The sequence below is a fragment of the Engystomops pustulosus genome, chromosome 4, assembly GCF_040894005.1.
Source record: "Engystomops pustulosus chromosome 4, aEngPut4.maternal, whole genome shotgun sequence".
In the NCBI taxonomy this organism is placed as follows: Eukaryota; Metazoa; Chordata; class Amphibia; order Anura; family Leptodactylidae; genus Engystomops; species Engystomops pustulosus.
Genome location: NC_092414.1, coordinates 155,869,637 through 155,884,520, shown reverse-complemented (window position 1 = coordinate 155,884,520; position 14,884 = coordinate 155,869,637). Strand labels below are relative to the sequence as shown.

The following is a 14,884-nucleotide window of genomic DNA, read 5'->3' as shown; positions in this document are numbered from 1 at the left end:
ACAGCCGCCCATATAGTACCCCTAGTTTAATTAATACCTGGCCCCCATATTTAGATCCCCCCTAAGTTTGACACTATAGAGCCTCTTCCCCCAGTTTAATTATTATCTTGCCCCCAAATATAGATTCCCCCAAATCAGTTCTATTATATTCAGAAGCCACCCACCAGTTCAAATATATACAGCATCCCAAATAGCCACCTCCAGTTTATTTATATTATACCCAGTACATATATATTCCCCCATTAGGTTTATTTATATACCGACCCCCCACCTCACCCCAAAGTATACACAGCATCCGTAATATATATTGATTTGTCAAAATACTAAAGTTTTTCTTATAATCCACAGATCTTATATTTAGGTAGTCTCAGAGAATCCCCTGTGACATGCATGACTAGCGATGGCATATGTGAAATGTAATCATCCTCCTGTCAGCGCTGTGTAATGAATGAATTAAGCTGTAATTTAGTTATCGCGGTTACGTGAATGCGTCCTCTTCTGACGCCCGGTGACAGGCATTTATATAGCCATGATCATCAAGGTGACACGGCACGGAAGACAGGCAGAAAATGTGTCTGAAGACTTCCGTGTACTGAAGCGTCAGCCGCCATATGTGCCACACGTGAAAAGAGCGACTACATATCCAGAAGAAAGTAGACACATCATATACTGTACTATACGCATCCGGGAGAGGTCAAACCATCACTCCATCCTCTAATACTATATAGGACATTACAAGTTAATTATTCTTTGAAATATAGGACTGACGCAGACATGTAGGTGTGAATTCACATCATCCATTATCTATGCCCTAGTAATTTCATTTATGCATAATATGCCAGCAATTGTTCCATATTCCTTAACCCCTTAACGCTGAAGCCACTTTTCACCTTCCTGACACGGACCATTTTTTAAAATCTGACATGTGTCTATTTAAGTGGTTATAACTTTGGAACGCTTTAACATATCCAGTTGATTTTGAGATTGTTTTTTCGTGACACATTGTACTTCATGCTGGTTGAGAAATTTAATAAATATATTTAGTATTTATTTATGAAATAAATGGAAATTTGGCAAAAATTTTGAAAAAAACAATGTTTTCCAAATTCAAAATTTTCTACTTTTTGGAAAGTTGGTCATATCACTAAAATAACTTGATAACTAACATTTTCCATATGTCTGCTTTAACTTGGCATCATTTTTCAAACATCTTTTCCTTTATTTTGGATGTTAGGAGGCTTATAACTTTAGGTGCAATTTTTCAGATTTTCACGAAAATCATCAAAACCTACTTTTGGAGGGTCAATTTAGTTAGAAGTGACTTTATAAGGCCCACATGACAGAAACCCCCCACAAATGACACCATTTTAGAAACTACACCCCTCAAAATATTCAAAACAACCTTTGGGAATTTTGTTAACCCTTTGAGCGTTTCATGAGCGTGAAAGATAAATGAAAGTGAAATTAGAGAAATGTAATTTTATCTTACTATAGATTCATTGAACACTAAAATTTGCACCTTCACAATGGGTTAAAAAGGAAAATGCATTTTACAATGTTGAGGGCAATTCCTCTTGAGTATGCCAATACCCATTTTGTCACTGTACCCTGCTGTACGGGCACAGGGGGGCACTTGGAATGGAAAGAGCGTTGTTTCGTTTTTGCAGGGTAAATATGGCTGAAAAAGTTTACATGTGTCAGGATGCATTTGGAGAGCCATAGTGGTACCAAAACAGAGGAAAGCCCCAACATGAGACACCATTTTGGAAAGTACACCCCTTGGAGAGTTTAGCAAGGTGTAATTTGTGTATTTTCCCCAACAGGTGTTTGATTCAATTAGGCCCCAAAAGGGAAAAAAGGTGAAAATTTTCTAGAAAAAGTCACTTTTACCCCAAATTTTTGTAAGTCACAAGGGATAAAAGATGAAACAACCCCATAAATGTGTAAAACTATTTCTCCTAAGCACAGAACTGCACCACTTTTGCATATAAAGTGTTGTATGGGTGCAAAGTAGGGCTCAGAAGGGAAAGAGGGGCTTTGGCCTTTTAGAAGCCAGATTTAACAATCATCCTTTACATGTGTCAGGATGCATTTGGAGAGCCCTAGTGGTACCAAAACAGAGGGGAACCCCAACACGTGTCACCATTTTGGAAAGTTCACCCTTTGGAGAATTCAGAAAGGTGTAATATGTGTATTTACCCCTACAGGTGTTTGCTTCAATTAGGTCCCTAAAAGGAAAAAGGTGAACATTTTCCCAAAAAAGTCACTTTTACGGCTAATTTTTGTATCCCATAAGGCATTAAAGATGAAACAACCCCAAAAAATGTGTACTAGCATTTCTCCCGAGTATAAAATTGCCCCACACATGCAAATAAAATGTTGTATGGGTACGCAGTGAAGCTCAGAAGGGAAAGAGGGGCGTTGGCCTTTTAGAAGCCAAATTTGACAGACATCCTTTACATATGTCAGGATGCATTTAGAGAGCCGTAGTGGTACCAAAACAGAGGGGAACCCCAACAAGTATCACCATTTTGGAAAGCACACCCCTTAGAGAATTTAGCAAGGTGTAATATGTGTATTTGTCCGTAAAGGTGTTTGATTTAATTAGGACTTAAATAGATAAAAGGTGAACATTTTCTTATAAAGGTCATTTTACTCCTAATTTTATATAGCCACAAGGGATAAAAAAATGTAATAACCCCACAAAATGTGTAAAGCTATTTCTCTCAAGTGTAGAAGTACCCCACATGTGTATATAAAATGTTGTATGGGCACACAGTAAAAGGAAAGGGGAATGTTTGCCTTTTAGAAGCCAAATTTGACAGAAATGTTTGACATGCATTTGGAGAACCCTAGTGGTATAAAACAGATAAGAATCCGAAAAGTGACCCTAATCTTTGAATGCACACCCCTTAGAGAATTTTGCAATGTGTAATATATGTATTTGCCCCTACAGGTGAATGATCCAATTAGGCCCGAATCATTAAAAAGGTGAAAATTTTCCTATAAATGTCACTTTACCCCTAATTTATGTAAGCCACAAGGGATAATATATTAAATAACCCCAAAAAAGGTGTAAAACTATTTCTCCCGAGTGTAGAAGTACCCCACATGTGCATATAAAATGCTTTATGGGCGCACAGTAGAGGAAAAGAGGGATGTTTGTCTTTTAGAGGCCAAATTTGTAAGAAATCCTTCACATGTGTCAGGATACATTTGGAGAGATGTAGTGGTACCAAAACAGAGGAAAACCCAGAAAAGTGACCCTAATTGTTGAATGTACACCCCTTGGGGAATATAGCAAGGTGTAATATGTGGTTTAGTGTAATACACGTGGCGAAATGAGCATTTTGAACATATAGGTGGTTTCCAAATATGATGTGCAATGAAGTCCGAGATGGAAATTGCAATTATTTTTGGAAAGTTCAGTGCCCGTTATGTGGCGCCCCTTATGAAATAATGGAGGGGTATAGGGAGCAATGGGACATAACAGTTGTTACAATTATTCATTTTACCGAAATTAATTCACAATAGGTTGGGCGTGAATTGTGAATGTCTAGTGTATAAGGAGGTAGAATATATCAGGGGACCAACTAAACTTTTGTCACTCTGGAGGTGTCGCAGGTCTATTAGTAGTATATAGTGTCCATCCTTAGTATGTAGTGTCCATCCTTACTCCTCTTTTGGAACAGACTCTTTATTGAGTCCTACCATTAGAAGCAGCAGAATTCACCGGGAAAATGCTGTCCTGGCAAAACACAGGAACATCTAAACCATGACATATCATTGCTGAATTCACAGCCAGATGTCTTCAGCTCCGTGCAGCACATCCCAGTATCCCTAAAAATACCAGTCACTTACATTATAAAGTCACCTGGATAACAACACCTAAATCATATATATCCCCATCACAACACAAGTGACCTCACTCTCCTACACATATAAAACATCCCTTCATTAAAAATATATATTCTACCCCAATAACACACACATATACATACACGCACCGGCCACTTTATTAGGTACACCTGTCCAACTGCTCGTTAACACTTCATTTCTAATCAGCCAATCTCAGTGCATTTAGGCATGTAGACATGGTCAAGACAATCTCCTGCAGTTCAAACCGAGCATCAGTATGGGGAAGAAAGGTGATTTGAGTGCCTTTGAACGTGGCCTGGTTGTTGGTGCCAGAAGGGCTGGTCTGAGTATTTCAGAAACTGCTGATCTACTGGGATTTTCACACACAACCATCTCTAGGGTTTACAGAGAATGGTCCGAAAAAGAAAAAACATCCAGTGAGCGGCAGTTCTGTGGGCGGAAATGCCTTGTTGATGCCAGAGGAGAATGGGCAGACTGGTTCGAGCTGATAGAAAGGCAACAGTGACTCAAATCGCCACCCGTTACAACCAAGGTAGGCAGAAGAGCATCTCTGAATGCACAGCACGTCGAACTTTGAGGCAGATGGGCTACAGCAGCAGAAGACCACACCGGGTGCCACTCCTTTCAGCTAAGAACAGGAAACTGAGGCTACAATTTGCACAAGCTCATCGAAATTGGACAGTAGAAGATTGGAAAAACGTTGCCTGGTCTGATGAGTCTCGATTTCTGCTGCAACATTCAGATGGTAGGGTCAGAATTTGGCGTCAACAACATGAAAGCATGGATCCATCCTGCCTTGTATCAACGGTTCAGGCTGGTGGTGGTGGTGTCATGGTGTGGGGAATGTTTTCTTGGCACTCTTTGGGCCACTTGGTACCAATTGAGCATCGTTGCAATGCCACAGCCTACCTGAGTATTGTTGCTGACCATGTCCATCCCTTTATGACCACAATGTACCCTGTAACATCTGATGGCTACTTTCAGCAGGATAATGCGCCATGTTCATAAAGCTGGAATCATCTCAGACTGGTTTCTTGAACAATGAGGTCTTTGTACTCAAATGGCCTCCACAGTCACCAGATCTCAATCCAATAGAGCATCTTTGGGATGTGGTGGAACGGGAGATTCGCATCATGGATGTGCAGCCGACAAATCTGCGGCAACTGTGTGATGCCATCATGTCAATATGGATCAAAATCTCTGAGGAATAATTCCAGCACCTTGTTGAATCTATGCCACGAAGAATTGAGGCGGTTCTGAAGGCAAAAGGGGGTCCAACCCGTTACTAGCATGGTGTACCTAGTAAAGTGGCCGGTGAGTGTATATCCCCATCACAACACAATTGACCTCACTCTCCCACACATATAAAACATCCCTTCATTAAAAATATATATTCTACTCCAATAACACACACACATATATATATATATATATAATCACCCCTAACACGCTTAAAACGAATATACCGCAACCTGTTATTGTTAAGTTACATACAGCTCCTAATGAATATATACATCACTCCTTAGTACATATATACCGGAGACATATATATCTCTCCCAATTAATTTTTATACAGTCCCCCTTTAATGTATTTAAAGGCCTTTATATACAATCGCCCCCAATTAAATTATACACAGCTCCCAAATACAGATCTCCTCCAACTTCAATATAATCTAGCCCCACATATACAGCCATCCCAGCTTAGTAATATAATATACCTAATATACAGCCGCCCACTAGTTTAATTTAAATACAGCTCCAGAATATAGAACTCAATAGTTTAATTATAAACTGTCTCCCATATAGTTCACCAGCCCAGGTAAATTACGATCTGACCCCAATATATAGCCCACCCCCTCAGTTCAATTATATACAGCCGCCCATATAGTACCCCTAGTTTAATTAATACCTGGCCCCCATATTTAGATCCCCCCTAAGTTTGACACTATAGAGCCTCTTCCCCCAGTTTAATTATTATCTTGCCCCCAAATATAGATTCCCCCAAATCAGTTCTATTATATTCAGAAGCCACCCACCAGTTCAAATATATACAGCATCCCAAATAGCCACCTCCAGTTTATTTATATTATACCCAGTACATATATATTCCCCCATTAGGTTTATTTATATACCGACCCCCCACCTCACCCCAAAGTATACACAGCATCCGTAATATATATTGATTTGTCAAAATACTAAAGTTTTTCTTATAATCCACAGATCTTATATTTAGGTAGTCTCAGAGAATCTCCTGTGACATGCATGACTAGCGATGGCATATGTGAAATGTAATCATCCTCCTGTCAGCGCTGTGTAATGAATGAATTAAGCTGTAATTTAGTTATCGCGGTTACGTGAATGCGTCCTCTTCTGACGCCCGGTGACAGGCATTTATATAGCCATGATCATCAAGGTGACACGGCACGGAAGACAGGCAGAAAATGTGTCTGAAGACTTCCGTGTACTGAAGCGTCAGCCGCCATATGTGCCACACGTGAAAAGAGCGACTACATATCCAGAAGAAAGTAGACACATCATATACTGTACTATACGCATCCGGGAGAGGTCAAACCATCACTCCATCCTCTAATACTATATAGGACATTACAAGTTAATTATTCTTTGAAATATAGGACTGACGCAGACATGTAGGTGTGAATTCACATCATCCATTATCTATGCCCTAGTAATTTCATTTATGCATAATATGCCAGCAATTGTTCCATATTCCTTAACCCCTTAACGCTGAAGCCACTTTTCACCTTCCTGACACGGACCATTTTTTAAAATCTGACATGTGTCTATTTAAGTGGTTATAACTTTGGAACGCTTTAACATATCCAGTTGATTTTGAGATTGTTTTTTCGTGACACATTGTACTTCATGCTGGTTGAGAAATTTAATAAATATATTTAGTATTTATTTATGAAATAAATGGAAATTTGGCAAAAATTTTGAAAAAAACAATGTTTTCCAAATTCAAAATTTTCTACTTTTTGGAAAGTTGGTCATATCACTAAAATAACTTGATAACTAACATTTTCCATATGTCTGCTTTAACTTGGCATCATTTTTCAAACATCTTTTCCTTTATTTTGGATGTTAGGAGGCTTATAACTTTAGGTGCAATTTTTCAGATTTTCACGAAAATCATCAAAACCTACTTTTGGAGGGTCAATTTAGTTAGAAGTGACTTTATAAGGCCCACATGACAGAAACCCCCCACAAATGACACCATTTTAGAAACTACACCCCTCAAAATATTCAAAACAACCTTTGGGAATTTTGTTAACCCTTTGAGCGTTTCATGAGCGTGAAAGATAAATGAAAGTGAAATTAGAGAAATGTAATTTTATCTTACTATAGATTCATTGAACACTAAAATTTGCACCTTCACAATGGGTTAAAAAGGAAAATGCATTTTACAATGTTGAGGGCAATTCCTCTTGAGTATGCCAATACCCATTTTGTCACTGTACCCTGCTGTACGGGCACAGGGGGGCACTTGGAATGGAAAGAGCGTTGTTTCGTTTTTGCAGGGTAAATATGGCTGAAAAAGTTTACATGTGTCAGGATGCATTTGGAGAGCCATAGTGGTACCAAAACAGAGGAAAGCCCCAACATGAGACACCATTTTGGAAAGTACACCCCTTGGAGAGTTTAGCAAGGTGTAATTTGTGTATTTTCCCCAACAGGTGTTTGATTCAATTAGGCCCCAAAAGGGAAAAAAGGTGAAAATTTTCTAGAAAAAGTCACTTTTACCCCAAATTTTTGTAAGTCACAAGGGATAAAAGATGAAACAACCCCATAAATGTGTAAAACTATTTCTCCTAAGCACAGAACTGCACCACTTTTGCATATAAAGTGTTGTATGGGTGCAAAGTAGGGCTCAGAAGGGAAAGAGGGGCTTTGGCCTTTTAGAAGCCAGATTTAACAATCATCCTTTACATGTGTCAGGATGCATTTGGAGAGCCCTAGTGGTACCAAAACAGAGGGGAACCCCAACACGTGTCACCATTTTGGAAAGTTCACCCTTTGGAGAATTCAGAAAGGTGTAATATGTGTATTTACCCCTACAGGTGTTTGCTTCAATTAGGTCCCTAAAAGGAAAAAGGTGAACATTTTCCCAAAAAAGTCACTTTTACGGCTAATTTTTGTATCCCATAAGGCATTAAAGATGAAACAACCCCAAAAAATGTGTACTAGCATTTCTCCCGAGTATAAAATTGCCCCACACATGCAAATAAAATGTTGTATGGGTACGCAGTGAAGCTCAGAAGGGAAAGAGGGGCGTTGGCCTTTTAGAAGCCAAATTTGACAGACATCCTTTACATATGTCAGGATGCATTTAGAGAGCCGTAGTGGTACCAAAACAGAGGGGAACCCCAACAAGTATCACCATTTTGGAAAGCACACCCCTTAGAGAATTTAGCAAGGTGTAATATGTGTATTTGTCCGTAAAGGTGTTTGATTTAATTAGGACTTAAATAGATAAAAGGTGAACATTTTCTTATAAAGGTCATTTTACTCCTAATTTTATATAGCCACAAGGGATAAAAAAATGTAATAACCCCACAAAATGTGTAAAGCTATTTCTCTCAAGTGTAGAAGTACCCCACATGTGTATATAAAATGTTGTATGGGCACACAGTAAAAGGAAAGGGGAATGTTTGCCTTTTAGAAGCCAAATTTGACAGAAATGTTTGACATGCATTTGGAGAACCCTAGTGGTATAAAACAGATAAGAATCCGAAAAGTGACCCTAATCTTTGAATGCACACCCCTTAGAGAATTTTGCAATGTGTAATATATGTATTTGCCCCTACAGGTGAATGATCCAATTAGGCCCGAATCATTAAAAAGGTGAAAATTTTCCTATAAATGTCACTTTACCCCTAATTTATGTAAGCCACAAGGGATAATATATTAAATAACCCCAAAAAAGGTGTAAAACTATTTCTCCCGAGTGTAGAAGTACCCCACATGTGCATATAAAATGCTTTATGGGCGCACAGTAGAGGAAAAGAGGGATGTTTGTCTTTTAGAGGCCAAATTTGTAAGAAATCCTTCACATGTGTCAGGATACATTTGGAGAGATGTAGTGGTACCAAAACAGAGGAAAACCCAGAAAAGTGACCCTAATTGTTGAATGTACACCCCTTGGGGAATATAGCAAGGTGTAATATGTGGTTTAGTGTAATACACGTGGCGAAATGAGCATTTTGAACATATAGGTGGTTTCCAAATATGATGTGCAATGAAGTCCGAGATGGAAATTGCAATTATTTTTGGAAAGTTCAGTGCCCGTTATGTGGCGCCCCTTATGAAATAATGGAGGGGTATAGGGAGCAATGGGACATAACAGTTGTTACAATTATTCATTTTACCGAAATTAATTCACAATAGGTTGGGCGTGAATTGTGAATGTCTAGTGTATAAGGAGGTAGAATATATCAGGGGACCAACTAAACTTTTGTCACTCTGGAGGTGTCGCAGGTCTATTAGTAGTATATAGTGTCCATCCTTAGTATGTAGTGTCCATCCTTACTCCTCTTTTGGAACAGACTCTTTATTGAGTCCTACCATTAGAAGCAGCAGAATTCACCGGGAAAATGCTGTCCTGGCAAAACACAGGAACATCTAAACCAGAGGTACTGGGGCCCCATCCTTCTTGTCCCAATATTAGTTTCCTAATATCTTCCTCTTGAAAACAGAGAAATGATACGGCAGGACCTGCACATTGGAACAGCTCGTAAGAGTTGTACAGAATCATCTGTACAATGTGCACGGCCAGCGCTTTTGTACCATGTCTTGGTTTTTCGTAGGGAAATTATCGCCAAGTGTTGCTCTTATTCACCCTAGCGATGCCCATTGTGACGAATATTGCTGCTTTTGGCTGGACCATATCGACCAGCAAATAGCGACAAACATGGACAGAGGGGGGCAACAAAACCCCTCTGGACCGCAAGGCAAAATTGGTGGCTGTCAGGAACAGCCGCCACCCTGCCCCGATCACCGTGTCTATAGACATGGTGACCGGTATTACTGACGTCATAAGTAAATTCACTGCTATCGGCTCGTCTGAATTGATGAGCCAATAGCAGCGATAATAAACTGGGGGTGTGTGGGGGGGACGTAACCCTTCTGGTCCATGGGGCAGGATGGATGGCTGTCAGGAACAGCCGCCGTCTTACCCCGATCAGTGAACAGCCGCCGTCTTACCCTGACCGGTGTTGGAAAGTCACTACCCGCCGCACCGTTCTATAACAACGCTTGTTGGGAATAGGCTATACAATCTTTATTTATTTTTTTAAGCAATTTAGACAAATAAGGGCTTATTTTTTGCAAGACGAGATGCACTGTAAAAAAAACCATAATTTTAGTGGGTTTTTAGCTTATTGAAGAAATTTTATTAACTTTTTACGTGTGGAGGAAAATAAAATCATCAATTCTTGTTTTGGATTTTTAGCATTTTTTTGGGGGGTTGTTCACTGTAGCATAACAATAATATATTATCTTTATTCTACGGATCACTACGATTACGGTGATACCTCATTTATATAGTTTTATTTATATTTGTCCAATTTTATTGAAGGAAAACTAGAATAGAAAAAATTGCATTTGTTTTAGTATTGCCATTTTTATAGTGGCATAATTATAGTATTTTTTGGTTTACGGAGCTGGTTGTAAGCTTATTTTTTGCGTGACAAGTTGCTCTTTTTATCGGTATCATTTTGGTGCTTGTAACTTTTTCGGATCAATTTTTAGAACATTTTTTGTAAAGCAATTTGATAAAAAGTTTTAATTTTTGGCAAGTTTTTGGTTTTTTTTTTTTACCACGTTCACCGAGCGGGTCCAATTATGATTAGAATTTATTGTACAGATTGTTACGGACGCGGCGATACCAAATAAGTGGGGTTTTTTCGTGATTTAGTGTTTTTTATACTTTATTACTTGTGTAAAGGGAAATGTGGTGTTTGGGGGGACTTTCACTTTCTTTTATTATTTATTTTTACTGTAAAAAACCTTTATTTATTTATTTTTCCTTTTTTTACAGTTAATGACATCTAAGCTTGAACAAGTGATCTTCTGATCACTTGTTCAAGCTTTTTTACAGGTTACACAGTGCAATACAGATGTATTGCACTGTGTAATGTAAGACACTGAGCATGCTGCGCATGCCCAGTGTCTTACAGCCGGGTCCTGCCAGGAGGCACGGACCCGGCACCGAGAAGAGGATCGCGCAGCCCCGGGCACCGGCAGTCCCGGGGCTGCGATCGGAGGAGCGGACCCCCCCGGTAAGCGCCGCGGGGGGGTCCGATTCGGATTTAAACAACTTTAAATGCCTCTGACACGCCGCGGTCAGCGCGACCGCGGCGTGTTAGGGGTTAACACCCGCGATCGGAGAAATCTCCGATCGCGGGTGTTAGAGGCGGGTGTCAGCTATAACATATAGCCGACACCCGCAGCTTCTGGCCCCGGCTCCGTTCAGGAGCCGGGGCCAGAAGCTTGACGTAATAATACTGCATTTTGCGGGAACGCACCTCCCGCGATGCAGTACTATTACGTCAAATGTCGGGAAGGGGTTAAACATGTAACGCATGAAGATATCAGACAGCTGCTAGGCATTTACACTTACAGTAAAGCTCCACTTTTCAACTTGCATTAATATTATTATTAGTTTCCTCCAGAAATAGCAATTCCTACGTGTAAACTACTCCACCAAGATTTTAGGCAAGATTAGAAAGCTTGCAAATTTTGTCCTAAATAGTTCTATTACTGTACTGGTGTGTCAGTAAAAATGACTAATAATTAGACCAGGATAAAAATAAATGATAAATTATACCAGGCTAGATGTAACATAAAAGAGGGAGTGCTAGAAAGGACATTTCATACCCTACCTGAGAGGCCGTAAAAGCCGGTGACAGTGTCCATTTATAGGGTTATCCCATCATTACACACATCTTAAAAAATTAACATATTTTCCTACATACAAGCAGTCCCTGGGTTAAGTACAAGATAGGGTCTGTAGGTTTGTTCTTAAGCTGAATTTGTATGCAAGTCAGAACTGTATATTTTATAATTGTAACCCCAGCCAAATTTTCTTTTGGTCTCTGTGACGATTGGATTTTGCACATGTTGGATTGTTATAAGGAACAGGTTTAACAAAGCTTAATATCAGACACCTTTGATAACTGTTATAGCTGTTTATTGTAGCCTAAGGCTAAAGTACAGTAAACTACCAACATCCAGAGGTTCGTTTGTAACTAGAGGTCGTCTGTAAGTCGGGTGTTCTTAAGTAGGGGACTGCCAGTACTATACCGACGCCCGTTGTAAAGTGTATAGCAATCTGCACATCCGAGTGCTTGTGGAAACACATTGGGGCAGATTTATCAAGCTGTCTGAAAGTCAGAATATTTCCAGTTGCCCATGGCAACCAATCACAGCTCAGCTTTCATTTCACCAGTGCTCATGAATATTTTAAAGGGCAGCTGTGATTGGTTGCCATGGGCAATTGGAAATATTCTGACTTTCAGACTGCTTGATAAATCTGCCCCATTGTGTTACTTTCCTCGCAGCTTTTCTGCACGGTAATCCTATGTTCTCTGAAGATCAGTCATAGAAAGGTTTTGCCCTGCTTGTCAGGAAAGGAGCAGAACCTCAGCAGTAGTATACAGCAAAGAAGACTCATTCTACAGAGAAAAGGAGTAGATTGGCAGCTGCCACAGGGGAAAGAAGACAGATTCTGTCCAAAAACAACTGAGGGTAAGTATATTTTTATTCTAAACATAAATAAATACTGTTAATAGCATTAGCTAAGACTTTTAGTAGAAAACTGATTCACCGAATAAGATATAACCAGGTAAAAGGAGAAAAATCCTCCATAATTTATGATTTCGCTTCTCAATTTTTTAATCGCTTTTATCACCACAGAGAGAAGTCGGCACTGAAATTTTCTGGTTATCTGTAAGTGCAGTATATACAGGCTATAGCATCAGATGCTTATACATGCTGATATATCTACAAAAGAGTGCAGTTTTGTGTCAGACAAAAGAATGAAATGGGAATGAATGGTTAATATTCATCCCCCTTCACTCACAGAATAGATCAACTCTGTATTCATTATAGTGAACATTGCAGAAGACCAAAATTGTCAGCCATGCTCCTCTCTGTATCATATGCTTCTTGGAGTTTTCCTCTGCCCGTGTCATAGGTGTCTACAGGCACACCTTCAATTAACTCTGACTCGCTTTGTCCCTTTGTGGCATAAAGGAATGTTTCTACCCCAATAAAATACCCCTACACAGCACTTTCTTTGGTTTTGCCACTTTCCGTAAAACAAGGAGATGCAGGATACTAGGTGAATCTCTGGGTGCAGCAGACAGTGAGACATGGAGATTGGAATCTCCATGGAATCCTGTGTGTCAATAAGAAGAGGCATCAGGTCTCCCCTAACGCCTTACACTAGTAGGATGATCACTAAAGAGAGTTTATCAGCTGATTACTGTGTGTGTGATATAGCCAAGTAAGGAGAGTGTCATTGTGCTTTATATCTCATGGATCTCATCATCTCTGATCTGTCTCATCTCTCTTCTTCTATGTGTGAGATACTAGTGAATGTTCAGAAGCTAAATAAAAGTGTAGATAAACCTGGAAACTAATAACATGAGCAGATTGACAGCACACAGCATCTCACAGCACTACAGGGATCATAATGTGTCTGCTTAGAGAGTCCCCTCCCACAGTATGGAATTTTACACTAAGCTGACTTATAGGAGCTAAAACATCAATAAAACTGAGTAAGATTATAAAGTAAGGAGGGTAAAAATTATGTTTATTGTGTAAACATAATTATGGGGGTTAAAATTTGAGAACTTTTAATGGGTAAACCCCTTTAACCCCTCAGTGACCGTCCAAATGAATTTCTCCATCGGTCATTAAGGTGCCTTGTGCTAGGCCGACGGGTTTCTCCAAGGTCTGCAGGGGCCCCCCTGTGCAGGGACGAGCAGTGCTCGGGCTGTCTTATGACAGCCGGGACCCTGCTCTAAGACCGGAGCGGAGTTCTGTTCCGTTTGCAGCATTCAGGCCGGGAGATGTAGGTAGCAAACGTTGCGAGTGTGATCCAAGTTTATCGCATCACACTTGCAAGTGTGGATCGGGCCTAACAGTCCAGATGGCTGTTAACCCATTAGATCCCACACTCAATGCAGTGACCGCGGGATCTATGTACCTGTAGATGAAAGTGGGGAGTGATAAACAGAAAGTAAAATGGAAAAAGCCCATCAAGGACAAGGTGGTAACAGCCCCTTTTACCACATGATAAAAAGTTTACAAATTCTCAGGGACAAAGGTTTGTGGTACCTGAGGCCACGTTCACACAAGGCATTTTGGTTACGTTTGGAAACGCAATCCAAATCTTCACTCATGATCACATATTTTGGTAACAATGTGTTTTCAACACATTAACTGAACGCAAAGGGAAAGCAATCTTACCTCAACGTGCAATCACAGGTGGAGCCTTTGGCTTGTCTTTCAAAACGCAACCAAAATGCCGCTTGTAAACGTGGCCTCAGGGGCTCTACAAACACGTCATGGCACCTGAGAACTATTCTGCCCCAAAAACGGTCAATGGCTCCTTCCCTTCTGTGCCCCGCCATGTGCCCTGACAGCCGGTTACATCCACATATGGGGTGTCCTCTTACTCAGAAAAAGCTGCACAATATATTCCTAGATGCATTTTCTACTTTTATTCAGTTAATGTGGGTAAATTGTGCAGCTAAATGAATGTATTAATGATAAATATTAGTGAATTCCAAATCAAACCTTCATTTTGTTTGAATTTCTGTAAAATACATAAAGGGTCAACAAGCTTCCTACCTGCTGTTTTGAATAGTTTGAGGGGTGAAGTTAATAGAACAGGGTGATATGTGTGAGTGTGTGTGTGGGGGGGGGGGGGTGTTCTATTAAGAGAACTTCCAAAACTCCTATAGAAATGAAATGGTCT

At 39.9% G+C, this 14,884-nt stretch overlaps 1 protein-coding gene across 1 annotated transcript in view; it reads right to left on the bottom strand.

Moving 5' to 3' along the window:
- Positions 1-14,884, bottom strand: part of LYSMD2 (LysM domain containing 2) — a 32,173-nt gene that overhangs the window by 6,874 nt on the left and 10,415 nt on the right. The gene's annotated exons all lie outside the window — the stretch shown is intronic.